Genomic DNA, 7,128 nt, shown 5'->3' with positions numbered 1-7,128 from the left:
GTCCACAGTGTGCGTAAACAACCAGCCTATAATGTTAAAAAAATCTTTAACTTTCTAGAACTTTCTGGAATTTTCTAGAACTGATTTTCTAGAACAATACAAATCTTGGTATACATATATAGGAGAGATAGAGAGAGAGAGAGAGAGAGAGAGAGAGAGAGAGAGTGCTCAACTCAACTTGATACTTTTTGATATTTTTTTCAGTAGCAATATATAATATCACACAAGATATTTGATACTACCTTACCAGAAGAACAAGGCCATCTGGACCAATAATCTAGTGAAATGTCAGCAATCACATAGAAGAAGAGGAAGTGTGCCAATAGAAGAATCTTTACTAGAAGAAAAGTGCAACTTGGCTTTTCTCTGTCCAGCAAATAATTGTCTGCAAGTAGCAATACTGAGCCTTCTCCTAATTACCATCATTTTAATTGAGGTTGACAGATAGTGCTAATAATGCCAAGATAATCTTCTTCATCTGACTAATTCTAATTCCCATTAGCCGGTGATAATTCTCATTAAATTAACTTTACACTGGAGAAATTTCAAATAATGGGAATGAGACAAGTGTGTGTTGTTCTCGTGTCAGTGGGTCTGTTCTATTCTCAGATGTGTAGCAGAAATTGATTGTTTTTTTGTTTGTTTTTTTGTTTTTTTAAGAATAGCTAGAGCAGTAGTTATCCAGTTTAGCAGAGAAATGCAGAATGAGAGTGTGGAGCAGGGTGCAGGGCAACTGAGGCAGTGCCCCCTTAAAAAGAAAGCATTGACATACACATTTATTAAAGGGACACTCCACCCATTTGCATTAAGCTTTGCATTGTTAGAAACCCAGTCATACTGTTGAATGGTCGTGCAACACTCTCTCATTTTCCCCTGAGACGGGAGAAATCCGTTATTTACCTCTTACACTTCCTCCTACAATGATGCAAAAATCATCATTTTGCGTCATTGTAGGAGGAAGTGTAAGAGGGGGGGATTTCTTTTGAGACTACAGACACTCGTTCCTCATCTTTCCCAGGGGCGGGACCCGCTAAGCTACAGACCTATTACAGATCAGTGGGTGGGACTTTACTCTCTGAAACTGAAAGCAATATCCTCCATCTTGTTTGAAGCTAAGCTAACAGGCGCTGTGGAGACAGATGTAAAGTTATGACAATAGCGGAGAAGAGTGCTCAATATGATATAGAAGAAGAGGATTTCGGAAGTCTGATGCTTGAATCAGGTGTTTGTGGCTACCTTTACAAGCCGCATTATAGCGAAGAGCAGCCGAGGCAGAAGACCTGCCTGCCGTGGACGAGGAGCCCGGACTGGCTCGAGTTAGGGCGGACTGGTGGCGCCGGTGATCTCACTATGCAACTACGAACCGCTACGAACACAGAGATAGAGTCCGTCTGCGGCAAAGAATTTCAACGATGACAATTTCTCCTGGACGAAATCTCTGAATCAGACGAGGACACGGACGTTTGTGTTGTGAACTATCCTAGTTTCGCACCGCATATGTTCTGACTGAACATCCAGGTACCATGCAATAATTCACCTTTTCGAAAGAAATACAAACGAGGAGTAATGCACTAATGAGTTCGCCAACTAACTAGACATTTTGTGTGAAATGAATTTCAAGCTCTGGTGGTAGCTAGCCTTGTAGACGGAAGAGTGATTTCTCTTATAGGCAGATATGCACTGTTCTGGATTAGTGGGAGTGGCTTGCGGAGCTGTGCAATGTGGTGCATTGTGGGAGTTGTTGTCTTTCATACAAATGCGTCCTGAAGTTATTTTTTGTCTTTCCTCGGTCACGAAGGCACCAAATTCAAAATTTATTTTACATTTCGACTACATATATGACCCACTTTAAATAAAAAACAATGTTCAAATGGGTGGAATGCCCCTTTAACACTACAAAACAATTATTACAAAAATGTGAAAAGGAAAGTTTATAAAGTATTGAAGTGACATGAAGGCCAAGTATGGTAACCCATACTCTAAATTTGTCCTCTGCATTTAACCTATCCAACTCAGTGCACACACACACCTGGAGCAGTGGGCAGCCATTCACTACAATGCCCGGGGAATAATTGGGGGTTAGGTGCCTTGCTCAAGGGCACCTCAGTCGTTTCCTGCTGAGTTTTCTTTCCAGAGTTTCCAACTCTCTAAAACTCTCTAACTATCCTGTTCCTGGAGATCTACATACCTGAAGAGTTCAGATCCAAACTTGATCCAACTGCCCCTATTTAATAGCCCCTATTGCTATTCAACAGGGATGCAAAAAGTTTTCAGGGGAATTGAAAGTGTGACATGAATGTGAATGTGGTAACTTACAGGTGAAAAGTGAGTCACATGAAAGGAGGAAAGGAATACCTCCACTGGCTCATTACCCAGTCAAAAAACATACAGAATAAGTTTAAAAACGTACCACTTACACTGGTGTATGTGTGTGTTTCTATATTCTGTTTTACCTGTGTAAAAGATTTTAACCCTGAAGGCACGGAATATAGGCCTCAAAAGTTAAGCAAGTAAACATTATATACTCCAGCACAACTCTATTGATGAAATCGGAACCCTAGTTCCCTGAAGAGGGAACGAGACACTGCGTCGAAACCCTGTGGGAACACCTCTGCGTGATTGCGTCATGAAGCACGTATTAAACCAGTCCAATGGCTTGACAGAACGTCATGTGACGTCATCGACCAGGAAACTATAAAGCACATCTTAACCAAACAGTGTCAGCTTCTGATAGGCTGAAGCAAGTCGATCACGGGCATGCTGGGAGTATGGCAGGGTGACGCACCTTTCAAGGGAACTCGAGCTGCGTCGAAATGCTGTGGGAACGCTAATACCCACGCCTCCATAAGAGCAAGTGTCCGTCTGTGTGAAATCAATGCGCACATCTAGGCGAAAGCACCTGCGCCCCTGGATTGGTGCAGCCATACTCCTAGAGGAGTGGGCCCGTATTGCCAAAGGTGAAGACTGACTGGCCGACTCATAAGCAAGTGAGATGGCCTTGACCACCCACTTGCTCATCCTTTGCTTAGATGCCAGGCACCCCTTTGTGGGTACCCCAAAGCAAACGAACAGTGTTCAGACTTTCTCCACAGTTTCTCCCTAACTGGGCAGAGCAGATAAAGTTTCTCTAGGTCTGACGTCCGGAGGAGGACAGAAGGCCTGCAGTACTCCAGGTCTTACAGTATTAGTAGGAACCTTAGGAATGCAACCTGGTCTTAGGGTGAAGAAAAACCCTTTACCATACCAGGAGCAAATTCCATGCATGAGGGAGATACCGAAAGTGTTTGAATGTCTCCAATTCTCTTGAGAGACGAAATAGCGAGGAGAAAGACAGTCTTAAGAGAGATATTCTCAGAAACTTCCTCAATGGGCTCTTATGGCTCTAGGGAGAGGCCTTCGAGTACAACAGCCAAGTCCAATGTTGGCACCCTCGTGCGGACAGCTGGCCTCAGCCTCAAAGTGCCACAAAGGAAAAAAGTTATTAGTGGGTGTCTCCCCAAAGATACTCCACTCCAAGGGACATGGTAAGCAGCTATTGCCGCCACGTACACCTTCAGTGTGAAGGGGGATAACCCTGTGGAGAAGCGCTCCTGCAGGAACTCCAGCAGGAACTCCAGCACTACACCCACTGGGCAGTTAACCAGGTCCAACTGGTGCTCTCCACACCAGGAAGTGAAAAGTCTCCACTTCAAGGCATACAGTTTCCTTGTGGATGGAGCTCTGGAGTCCTGCCACAGACCTTGGGCTGGGCGACGTACACTCATGATCGCCCCCCAACCCGTGAGGGAAGCATCCATCGTTAGCGTGGCACGAAGACAAGGAGCTCCCAGCATGGGCCCTTGGGACAGGAACCAAGGTTTCCCCTCGGGGAGAACCCCTGAGCAACCACTGCAATGGTCTCATGTACAACAGACAGTAAGGTATAATGTTGGACGCTGCTGCCATCAGACCTAACAATTTTTGAAACTGCTTTACAGTGGCTGGCCTACGAAAGGAAGAACACAATATTGGTACACTTTGCCCACGAGTGTTGTGGAAGGATCGATATGTGGAAGTATGTGTCCTTTAGATCTAACGTGACAAATCAGTCCTCGGACCTGATTTGTGACACGACTTGCTTAAGAGTAAGCATCTTGATTTTCTGTTGAGCTTCCCTACAGCACATATCTAAAATCGGACAAAAGCCCCCCATCCTTCCTTGGGAACATGAAGTACCGGCTGTAAAACCCGGACTCCCTGCTGGGCGGAGGAACCCGTTCTATAGCCTCCTTTTGCAGAAGAGCTTTTACTTCTAGTTCCATAACCAGAGCCTGCTCGGGGCCAACCACTGAGGGTAGGACCCAGCGAAATATATTTGGTAGAAGTTTCCAATCTGCCAGAAGATCTACTAAGGATACCAGTCTCTCGTGACTGGCCTCTGGTGTATTTCGAACAGCAGGCACAGTGCCCTGAAGCGGCGCACCGGCAGGGAACAACTGGCCTGACCGCTCTAGAGCCCTCCTCGGAGGGACCGAGCAACCCTTGGGTAAAAACTCGTTGGGACCCTCTGTGCCCCGGCATGAAGGCGGGGTTGGCAGACCGGCCCTCTGAGGGCACCGAGGGGAGACGGGCACCGTATAATGAGGTGAAAACCGTCTTCCCCACGGAGGGGTTTACCCTCAGAAGCCCGACACCTCTGGCGTCAGGGTTTCTTGGCCTACTTAGAGATAATAATGGTCCTCAGATCTGTTTTACCATAAGTACGGATTTTAGAAAGGGCACAAAGCACTTGGCGCGTGCCCTTACAACAAGCATGGATTTTAGAAAGGGCACGGAGCATTCGGTGCGTACTCTTACCATAAACATTGATTTAGATAGTGCATAGTATTTTATACAGCTAAAAAGCCAGAAAGATACTTCATCTAATTTCTCAAAATTAAATAAAACCATAAACACTGATTTTAGAGAGGGCACGAAGCACTCGGTGCATGCCCTTACCATAAACATGGATTTTAGAAAGTGCAAAGTATTTTATGCAAAAGGCCAGAAAGATATTTAATTTAATTTCTCAAATTTAAATGCAGCCAATAACAATCAGAAGTATTTCATAGTCTAAATTGCAGGCTGAATATCCATATTTGAATACAAAAAGAATCATAGCTTGCAAACACACATTTTAGTTGTGATAATAGGAAAAAGAGAGAAAGGGGAAATCCTTATTGAGCTCAGTTTCCTCCTCTTTATAAATATATTGCGGACCCATAAGATCTGGAGATCCGAGCCATAGATTCTTTATGTTGACCCATAATCTACGCGCTACCTCAGCAAGCATGAAGGCGGGGTTGGCAGACCGGCCCCCTGGGGGCATCCAGGGGAGACGGGCACCGTATAATGAGGTGAAAACCGTCTTCCCCACGGAGGGGGAATATTTATATATATATTTATGGGTGAAAACTCCTGCCTAGCAAATTCTAAGACAGACAAAAAACACCAGGGACACAATTTCACATAGAGCGATTGCTGAAGACAAGCTGTTTGGTTAAGGTGTGCTTTATAGTTTCCTGGTCGATGACGTCACATGATGTTCCGTCACGCCATTGGATTGGTTTCATACGTGCTTCATGATGCAATCATGCAGAGGCGTTCCCACAGCGTTTTGACGCAGCTTGAGTTCCCTTGAAAGGGAACTGACCACTAACCACAACTTTCAGATGCCATTTTTATTTTATTTTTAGCTCTGTCATGTCATATCCTGTCACTAGAATGCGTTTCCTCATTAACTTTGAAACAGGAAAAAGCATCAAGAAGACTTAACCCTCACACCTAAGTCTTTTTCATTTACTTCTTATATTTCTCTTTTTATGGACAGACCGCACTGAGCTGTCTGACTCTGAGATGGCAAATAGGAACATGGCTTGTGTAACATTAGCAACACATTATTAGCTGTTTGATAACTTAAACAAGCAAAAGGCTAATTATATTCATTTTAAAGGTTACCGTAGTCGGATCTGGGCCAGATCAGATGGAGGACCTGCACCTAGACACGACCACAATGCAGACCAGAAGTGCAGAGATTGTGTCACCTAGACTCTCCCCTGTGAAGGCCTCATCGGCACAACAGCCAGTATCACAGGTCCTCAACAAGACCCGTCTCCATACCGGCATGATGAATCCGATCTTCAACCAGATGAAACTGGATTAAATATATTGAATGTTCCGATCCCAATCTGACTTCTGACCTGTAATGCTGCCTGAATCATAATCATACACTGTTCGTTCATTGGCCAGAGGAGAACTGGCCCCCTGACTGAGCCTGGTTACCCCCAAGGTTTTTTTTCTCCATTCTGCCACCTGATGGAGTTTGGGTTCCTTGCCACTGTCACCTCTGGCTAGCTTAGTTGGGGACACTTAATATTCAACAATATTATTGATATGACTGCATTGACACCATTGTCTAAGAACTAAACTGAGCTGGACGATGACATCACTGTTTTCTCCAGAGCTGCTGTATAGATAAATTAACTAAATTTATAACTAATTATTTTTACGACTGAAATTAATCAACACTGAACTTCCTTAAGCTGGACAATGACACTATTTTCTTCTAGAGCTGCTGTAAAGCCAAAACGATCTTTGTTGCATTATTTTCCTATTTTCACTGCTATATAAATAAAGGTGACTTGATTTCATTTGACTTGACTAAAAATGCTTCTTTTTTTTTTCACTTATGGTTTATCATTCTCACACCAGAGTTCAGCCCAATGCTGTTTCGTACTGGGGTGTTAAAATCTATAATTCAAATCAGTTAAAGTCCTCCTGTGGTAAATATCAAGTTTTTAATGTTGTTCATTTGTCTATGTGGTGTTTTTAATGTGCTTTAAATCATCAGTTAGAAACCTGGGTGTGCTATTTGATGGCAATCTTTAACTTGAAAGCCAAATTTCTAGCATTTGTAAAACCACATTTTTCCATCTAAAAAATATATCTAAAATAAGACATATACTGTACTGTTCTTAGTGTAGTTTATTTTTAGAGCCACTAGGTGGTGCTAGTCCATGTATGTTTTTGATGTTGTCAGAGAGAGTAACCTCTGACCTTAAGTGCAGCCATCTTGTTTTACTCAGTTGATTCTGATAGTCTCACGGTTAA

Source organism: Abramis brama, assembly GCF_963993115.1.
Source record: "Abramis brama genome assembly, chromosome: 4".
NCBI classification, from domain to species: domain Eukaryota; kingdom Metazoa; phylum Chordata; class Actinopteri; order Cypriniformes; family Leuciscidae; genus Abramis; species Abramis brama.
This window is presented reverse-complemented; position numbering follows the sequence as displayed.